Raw genomic sequence first — 10,057 nt, 5'->3', positions numbered from 1 at the left:
TCTCTCAGGTAATGAATCAAACAAAATTAGAGAGCAAGAGAGAAATTAAGCACTTGTGAATATGAACTAAAATGTAAAGTGCTTAGAGTTGATGTTTAAGATATGTTTTTCACAAAAAACTTGTAAACCCTCAAAAACTTATTTAATCAAGTTTATGGACTTGTATTTATAGCCAAAGATCGAACCTAGCCATTATTTGACCGTTGGCAGTGAATCCCAAATGATTGGCTTGAGAGCTAGCCATTTTCTAGCCATTGGTGTTTAGGTCTCGATGTTAATCGTTGACGAATTGCACTCAATCATCAACGAGTCACCATAAGTGGTCGACGAATTACCCCTTTTCATCGACAAGTCACCTGAGCTGAAAACTCGTTTGGCTTGGAAAAATTCATTGACGAGTCAAAACCCATTCGTCGACGAGTCCACCCAATTCGTCAACGATTCATGCCTATTCGTCAACGATTCAACTGGTTAGAAACTCAATTAGGCTTACTGGTTTAATTAGTCGACGAATACTCTCCATTAGTTGACTAATGTCCTGTTTTTCATGCTTAATAAGCCTTTTAATGATTTAAAACATTTTTGGACAAAAATATATTAAAGATATTAAGTCTAATGAAAATTAATACTTGTCCAAATGAGTTTATTTTGAATATAAGATATCTTGTTCAAGAAAATACATTTGAAAGCTCATTTTGATATGTTATATGCAAGTATTTCCTTTATAAAGATATACTTGACTTTCTTAAGTCTTTAGGACATAAAACTTGTTTCGACAAAATCGGGACCAAGTATGAGAAAGATTATAACACAAATACCACTTAAAATTTGTCCCATTTGAAAACATATTTGAGTATAGGATATTTTTTCAAACTCTTTGATTTATCTTTGAAAACATGAAAATTGAGTTTGAGACTTAGTGAAATCCTATATACTCATGTGTCCTAGTATGCATGTGCATTATTGCTCAACTCTTGCTTAGAATTCATATATGAAACAAAACCGCAAGAGTTACAAAATGTACTACCTCAAACACTTCCTATTACATGTAATTCAATATTAAGCTTCCTTAGGTTGTACTTAGGTTCTTACGAGTGAGTGTCCTTCTGATCTTTCCTGCTTAACGTCTACTCGGTTCGATCTTTACCTTTGATCCAATACTTCATGTATTTGTCACTTGAACCTATACTAAACATGATATACAAAGAAAAGATAAATTAGGAACAACAAATAGGTTAATATCATCAAAACATATTAAACATGATTATGAAGCCACCAAGGTTAACAATTTCCCCCTTTTTAATATGCAAAGATTAGTTCACCCAGAACCACTAATGGGTTGTTATCATCAAAACATGACAATAAAGATCATGTAGCCACCAAAGCTAACAATTTCTTCCCTTTTGATGATGGCAAACAATTGGTGTTCTTTATAGGGTATATTTAAAGTTCCCCCTCAATTTATGCATATTCTTGAATGGGACTAAAATATGCTCCCCTTACTATATGCATATCTAAAATTTGCTTCCTCTTACTTTATGCATATAAGTCATAATAAAGACATTTCATATCTATTGGAGCTATATTCATGCAAACCATAAAATAGAAAATTCATTTAAGATAAGACAACAAGCAAATTTAACTTTCATATCACTACATGCATTTCTTCCTGCCATAACACCACAAAATTTCTGCCCCTTTGATCATCATCAAAAAGAGAGGTACAATTCATTTATCTTAAAATTGCTCTAAAAGCCTATTAAGACTAGTTTCCAAGTTGGTGAGGTGAGTATGTGCAAAATTTATATACCTATTTTCAGTACTAAACCATAACATTTGAAAAGCCTAGATTGGCTTTCTTACTTACTCATGAATGATGATGTTGAAGTTTATTAGAATGATACTACTTGTCGTTTGGATCAATCATTCAATGATAATTCAAATATGGACATTTTCCATAAAGAATTCATGCTTGTGATTTAAGCATGGTAAATATGTCCTTACTACTTTACAATGAGAACTTAGGGGTATACTAAGCTTTATTTAACAATGCTCTTGGTTAAGAAGAGACATGTTCTCCTAATTTGCTACTAATGGGAATGTATTCTTAAAACATAACATATGCTCACAATGATGCTTTATTTGAATACCACTTGTTGTTATGATTAACTTCGCTAAAACTCAACTTCATGTATGAGATAAGTTATGTTATGCTTTACATATTCTCACTATGTATCCAAAGTTAAGTATATATCATAAAAAACGTATCACTTTTCCAACAGAGATGTACTTAACAATCATAGCATGCCTTTGAACTTATATTTAGAGCCCGAGTAATTCACATGAGAAAAACAAGGTTTTTCAATTTACTACTCATAAATTTTATCCCTAAAAAACAAGTTTTGCATGCTATTACATCCCATAAACAATAACCAGTACTTTCAACAAGAAATAAACCAATCAATAAGGATATATACAATTAAAGCATCATATTGATTTTATAATTTAAACTCATCAATATTGGCTTGATCTTCTAAAATTCCGTGCATAGTAATTAAACAATTTAAAACATAATCTCAGATTTTTATACTTTGAGCACAATCTTAGTCATCACATTCCCTTTCTATTTTTACCTAGGTATAATTAATTCTACCTAAATCCTATTTCCTAATCCTAGGTTCTAAGAAGGCAAGTTTAACAAGACTAGGTAACTTGTTTAGGTACCCACTCTTCCTTGGGTCCCAATGGATTGGTTTTCTTAACTACCCATTCCAACTTCCTTTTTTTGCCTCGATCTCCTCTATAAGGGCACAAATACCAAATATGACTATTTCTCTCACAATATAAACAAATTTTGTTTGTGTGTAAGGGTTTTGACTTAATTGCACTATTTTTGCTTAAGGCATAACCATGTGATTTATAAGAGGATTTAAGATTCTTTTTGGAAACAATATTTCTTTTAATTCCCAAAGATTTATTTGAGTTTTCTTTTCCTCTTATGATTTTACCATGATCTTCATTTTTCTTTTTCAAGAGAATATTCTCTTTTAAAACATTTGCTATTTGATTTTTCAAATTTCATACTTCTTCTTGAAAAATTTCATGGTCTTTTTTAACTTTTTCAATAAGCTAAGGGAAATATTTTCTTCTTTCAAGATAGAACAAAGACATGGTTCTTTTTGTTTGCATCTTGACAATTTTCCTTCAAAATTTTCTATCTTTACTTTTAAAAATTCATGCTCTTCTTAAGTATTTTCAACAAACTCTTTATTTTTTCTTTGAAGGGATTCATTTTCTTCTTTCAAAGAGAATTCTTTTTATTTTGACAAAGTAAGTTCTTTCTCAACATTTTTGTTCTTCCCTTTTGCCATAAGTAATTCTTTATACATTTTAGCGCAATTATTTACTAATTCATCATAAGAAGGAGTATAATTATTATCATCATCCGAACTTACTTTCTCTTCTTGTTCGTTTGCCATGAAGCGAGGATATATGTGCTTCTTTCTCATTTTCATCATCGGTAGCGAATCCATCGATCTCATCCCAAGTAGCACCATTCATGGCATTATGATTCCTATTTAGAAAATTTTCTTCATTTTGATTTAGGGGGCAGTTTATCATGTCAGACCTAGAGTTATTGCAATAATGGCATTCAATGCATGATTCTTCTCTTTCTTTTTGTTGCATTCTCTCACTTAAAAGTTTCTTTAGTTTTCTTGTGAAGAATGCAATATCATCCTCACTAGCCTCATTTATTTCTTGGTGATTAGCACAAAGTGTATCTAAGGTAAGACCATTTTCTATCTTAAGTTTTTCTAGATTTCTTGCTTCTTCAATGGTCATTGATGACTTGGGTAAAGATTGGAGAATTGTTTGAATATAATCTTCTAATGAATAAACTCTACCAAGTGCTTTCAAGTTGTTTATGAGGTGTGTGAATCGAGTGAGCATGGAAGAAATTTCTTCACCTTTATTTAATTTGAACATCTCATATTCTCTAACTAGCATGCGTATTTTTGATTGTTCATTTTGAGATGTGTTTCCATAAATGTTTTCAAGTACATCCAACATTTCTTTTGCGATTTTACATTCACAAATACGACTATGTTCAACATTATTTAAACCACAATAAATAATATGTTTTGCTTTAAAATTCAATTCAACTAACCGCTTTTCGCTTATTGAAAGCTCTGTTAAAGACTTTGAAATGTCCTCATTCTTGTCGTTTTTCTTAGTGAAGGAGAACTCTCCATTTGAGATGATCTCCCACAAATCCAAGTCGTATGCTTGAATGAAGATGACCATTTGATTTTTCCATGCGAGGTAGTTGGTGCCTTCGAACATTGGTGGTTGATAAATGGATCAACCTAGGGAAGAGGTGGTGTTCATCGAATACACCATTTGATCTTTACGTTTTGAATTTTACTCCAAAAAATTCAAGTGCCTCGCTCTGATACCACTTGTCAGCCTAGGTGTAGAGTCAAAAGGGGGGGTGAATGGACTCTTTCGCGTATTTTCGTTTTTCTCTACAAAATAATAATCTTGACAAGATGCAAGCAATTATATCACAATATATAAAATAAAATCATGCACAAGATATAAACAATGGAGTATAGGGAGAGAAAGCCCAACACCGGTATTTTAACGTGGTTCGGCACCAAACCTATGTCCGGGCCTTGAGACCAACTCAAGGATTCCACAATCCACTATCCAAACTCCTTCACCAGTGGAGAAGCCTTACAATGAGATAACAAATCTCTTAACACCCACCAAGAGCCCCAAGGTTCATCAAGAAGCCCTACAAATCAGTTCACTAAGAACCTTCACAATTAGTTCACAAAGAACCTTACAATTGGGATCAAATCTCTTTACAACAAGAAGATGGGATACAAAGAAATGCTCCTTGATTGAGCTAATATCAATTGCAATACAAACTTCATACTATTCTCTCATGTAGTGAATCAAACAAGATTAGAGAGCAAGAGAGAAATTGAGCACTTGTGAATATGAATTAAAATGCAAAGTACTTAGGGTTGATGTTTAAGATATGTTTTTCACTAAAAACTTGTAAACCCTCAAAAACTTATTTAATCAAGTTTATGGGCTTGTATTTATAGCCAAATAGCCAAGCTAGTCGTTATATGACCATTGGGAGTGAGTCCCAAATGATTGGCTCGAGAACTAGCCGTTTTCTAGCCATTAGTGTTCAGGTCTCGATGTTAATCGTCGACGAATTGCACTCAATCATTGATGAGTCACCCTCAGTCTTCGACAAATTACCCTTTTTCGTCGATGAGTCACTTGGGTTGAAAACTCGTTTGGCTACTGGAAAAATTCATCAACGAGTCAAAACCCATTTGTCAACGAGTCCACCCAATTCATCAATGATTCTAACCTATTTGTCAACAATTTGACTGGCAAAAACTCAATTAGGCTTACTGGTTTAATTAGTCGACGAATACTCTCCACTAGTTGACTAATGCCATGTTTTTCATGCTTAATAAGCCTTTTAATGATTTAAAATATTCTTGGACAAAAGTATATTAAAAATATTAAGTCTAATAAAGATTAATACTTGTCCAAATGAGTTTGAATATAAGATATCTTATTCAAGAAAATACATTTGAAAGCTCATTTTGATATCTTATATGCAAGTATGTCATTTATAAAGATATACTTGACTTTCTTGAGTCTTTAGGACATAAAACTTGTTTCGACAAAATCGGGACCAAGTATGAGAAAGATTATAACACAAATACCTTTTAAAACTTGTCTCATTTGAAAACATATTTGAGTATAGGATATTTTGTCAAACTCTTTGATTTATCTTTGAAAACTATGAAAATTGAGTTTGAGACTTAGTGAAATCCTATATACTCATGTATCCTAGTATGCATGTGCATTATTGCTCAACTCTTGCTCAAAATTCATATATGAAACAAAACCGCAAGAGTTACAAAATGTACTACCTCAAACATTCCCTATTACATGTAATTCGATATTAAGCTTCCTTAGGTTGTACTTGGGTTCTTCCGAATGAGTGTCCTTCTGATCTTTCCTACTTGACGTCTATTCAGTCCGATATTTACTTGTACTTATACTAAACATGATCTGCAAAGATATGATAAATTATAAACAACAAATAGGTTAATATCATCAAAACACATTAAACATGATTATGAAGCCACCAAGGCTAACATTCTTTTTTCTATTAATTTAACCTTTCTAGATTTTCAAAAAATTTCAAATATTTTCAATTTTAGTAAATTTAAAAAAAAATAATGATAAATTAATTAATTAATCAATTAAAATGTTATTAAATTAATTAAGGTGTGTAAACATATGCACTTGGTGAAAGGATTTGGAGCCAACAATTGGTTTTGGGAATATAGTCAATGGGGCAAACAAAAAAAAAAGATGAAAAAATGGAAAAAGGATGAAAAGTGGAAAAAAGGAAAAATAAAAAAAAAAAAAAAAAAGAAGAAGAAGAAGAAGAAGAAGAAAAAGCCTAAAGACTGGAGCTTAGTAAGGACCCCACTTCAACAATATGTCATTGGTAGTTTTAAAGAGATGTAGTCAATACATAAGAAACCTCGTGGGAAATGGATTTCAAATTATGAGGACGTTTATCAAGAGAAGTAGATGGAGACGACTTATCAAACTCAATCGTACTTTGTTTGATGTATTGTGAATAAAATTTCTCGTCTTTTTATCTAAATTGTGATTAGTGTCTAAAAGGTATGATTGTATTCTGATCAAATGTGGGGTGACCATCTTTGGTTGACTAGTATTCCCAAAAAAATCAAACATTGATTTACCATTTGTTAACTCATTTTAGCCTGAATTTTAAACCATTTTTTTTTTCTTAAAATTCAGTTTACCAAAAATTTAACTTGGGTCTGGGTCTCCTAGTGTTTGGCAATTCATTTGAGATCATGGTTACTACCAAAATGCTAACAGACCATTTTTTGTGCTACCCAAAAGAAAGTCAGAAAAAAAATCTCTTTCGCTAGAACTCACATTTCTTAAGTTTGGCATAAAACTTCTTTTTTCTTAGCACATGGAGTACTAGTCTCAAATGATGCTCATGTTCCTCGAGACTCTTTGAATAAATCAAGATATTATCAATAAAGATCACCACAAACCGATCTAGATATTCTTGAAATACCATGTTCATAAGATCCATGCAACAGGAGAATTAGTCAGTCTGAATGGCATGACTAAGAATTCTTAGTGACCATATCTAGTTCGGAATGCTGTCTTTGGAACATCCTCTGACTTGATTTTCACCTGATGGTACCCTGATCAGAGATCGATCTTAGAGAAGTGTTCCTTGGAATTGATCAAACAAGTCATCTATGGGGGGTAGTGGGTACTTGTTCCTAATTGTCTCCTTGTTTATTCTCCGATAATCAATACACATTTTCATCGACCCGTCTTTCTTTTTAATAAATAAAACTGGTGCTCCCCATGGTGACACACTAGGTCTGATGAACCCTTTGTCCAGAAACTTGTATAACTGCCCTTTCAGTTATTTCAATTCTACTAGAGTCATTTTGTATGGAACCTTAGAGATCGATGTCGTTTCAAAAAGTAGGTCGATAGTGAACTCAATTTCACGATCGAAAGGCAACACAGGTAAGTCCTCTGGAAATACATTTGATAATTCCCTTACTATTGGGATATCCTCAAGCTTTAATTCTTCCTTTGGTGTTTCCTTCATACATGCTAGGTACCCCTGACATCTATCCAAGAGTAGCCTCTTTGCCTAAATAGCTAACAATATTTGTGATAAGGAGCGCACACATGATCCAACAAATTTGTACTCTTGCTTTCCAGGAGGTCTGAACACTACATCTTTCTTGTAACAATCGATATTAGTATAATTGTAAGCTAGTCAATCTATCCCCAGAATTACATTGAACTTATGCATATCAAACACTACTAAATTAGCAGGTAGCATTCTTTCCTGAATACAAATTGGATCACCTTTAAGCATCTTTCTACATACTATTGAGGTCCCATTAGTGTAACCATAGATAATTCAGCATTTAATGGTTGGGTTCCCACCCCGCACATTTTAACATACTCCATAGATATAAAAGAATGTGTTGCTCTGGAATCAAATAATACCACTTATTTCTTTGAAAATATAAAAATATTACTTGTTACCTCATCACTGGCATTTTCTAGCATCTCCTAGAGTAAAAGAATAAACACGTGTCTGGGTGGTATTCTTTTGATAGCTTCCTTGGTGTGCCTGATTGTTTCCCCTATATTGATTAGGAATGGCTGCATTATTCAGCGGCACACAACAGTCTCATGCAATGTGGTCGGATTTATTGCATCGATAAGAGAAAATTACTCCAACTCGGCATTCACCCTAATGCCTCATATTGCATTTAGGACAAGGGGTGCTTGGTGGATTATTTTGAAAGATTCGATTCCCCATTGGTTGTCTCTGGCCCACATTATTATTGTTTCTCTTCCAAAGACCTTGACCTGTACCAGAGTGAAATCCTAGATGTAACGCCCCAAAAAATGATATACTTGGAAATGTAAAATAAAATAAAAAATAAGAAAATAAATAAATAATAATAAATTAAGTATCAATTAATTAAATAATTAAACATTATTAAATTGAAAAAATTAATTAAATAATATGGTGGTTATATATATAAACATATAAGGATATATAAGGATAAGATATATATATACATCTCCTAAAGCATCATCAAGCTTCAGGAGACATTTGTTACTAAGATTGAATCAATCTCAGAGACACGCCCCCCCTCCCCCCCCCCAAACGCCTCTCCTCGTCTCCTCTCCTTCCCTCTTCATTTTCTCGGCCAATATTCGGTCGCTCAGAAAATCGAAAATACCGTCGGACTCCATTTTTCGCCACCGACATATCTATCAAAGCGAATTTGTCATAGGAGCAGTGTAGGTACCATTCCTGTGGTAAGGTAATCTTTCCCTATTTTCTCATTTTCTCCTTAGATCTTCAGCCAAATCAACGATCGGGCACCACCACGGCCTAGTCGTGATCGTCATCATTTTGGTTGGAGTAAATTTTCAATTTAGGTTTCCTAGGCACCATTCCAAAGCGAGAGTGGGATTTGGGGAATTAAGTAAATTAGTTATATTTAAGGGTATAATTATTTATTTGGAATTTATGAGCCTAGAAAATATTAAAATAGTATTTCATTTAGGATTGATTTAATGGAATTAGGATTTTTGATTCAGGGTCCGGGTGAGCGCCGTAGGCATCAGTTTGGGATTTCTATTGGCGTAGTTCAAGAAACCAGATAAGGGAATATATTAAGTCAAAATTTTCATAGAAATACTTATTATTCTATAGCATTTTATTTCAGAAATTATGTATGATATAAAATTATGTTTGGAAAAATTACTGCTGTTTATAAGGAATGTTTATATATATTCAGGGAAAATGGTTTAATTTGTGTGGCATGAGTATAAAATCTTATGATTTATGTGATGGCAAAATGTTATGTTTTTAGAACCTTCATGCTATTATTGTTTTCAGGAAATGGTTAAAACAATACAAGAATTATATTTTTCGTAATTTATGTGAAACGGCGCAAAGGTCGCAATTTATAAAACGGAGCAAGGGTCGTAATTTATAAAATGGCACAAAGGCCGTAATTTATGTGAAATCATGCAAGGACCACATTTTATATAAAATGGCGTAAGGACCATTAATTTATATGATATGATATGAAATGTCGGCGCAAGGGTCGTAATGAAAGATATGTTATTTTTATGAAAATATTATTATGTTAGATATTATGGTGAAACTGTTATATTCAGAAAATGAAATACAGTATATGATATTAGTACCCGGATGGCTTAGTTTAGTTCAGTTCAGCAGCATGATACCGTAGTTATATATGTATTCAGATTATGTTAGTGCTACCACATGCTGCAAGGGGTTGTGGGAGATTGGCAGTCGATATGGCTTTAGTGCAGAGTTGTAGACGTCCCCCTGGCATTCCGGACTAGGGTGGGGCTGGCCCATTGTACTTACAGACTTATA

Source organism: Malania oleifera, chromosome 11 (genome assembly GCF_029873635.1).
Source record: "Malania oleifera isolate guangnan ecotype guangnan chromosome 11, ASM2987363v1, whole genome shotgun sequence".
NCBI classification, from domain to species: Eukaryota; Viridiplantae; Streptophyta; class Magnoliopsida; order Santalales; family Ximeniaceae; genus Malania; species Malania oleifera.
Note: the sequence above shows the minus strand (reverse complement) of the source record.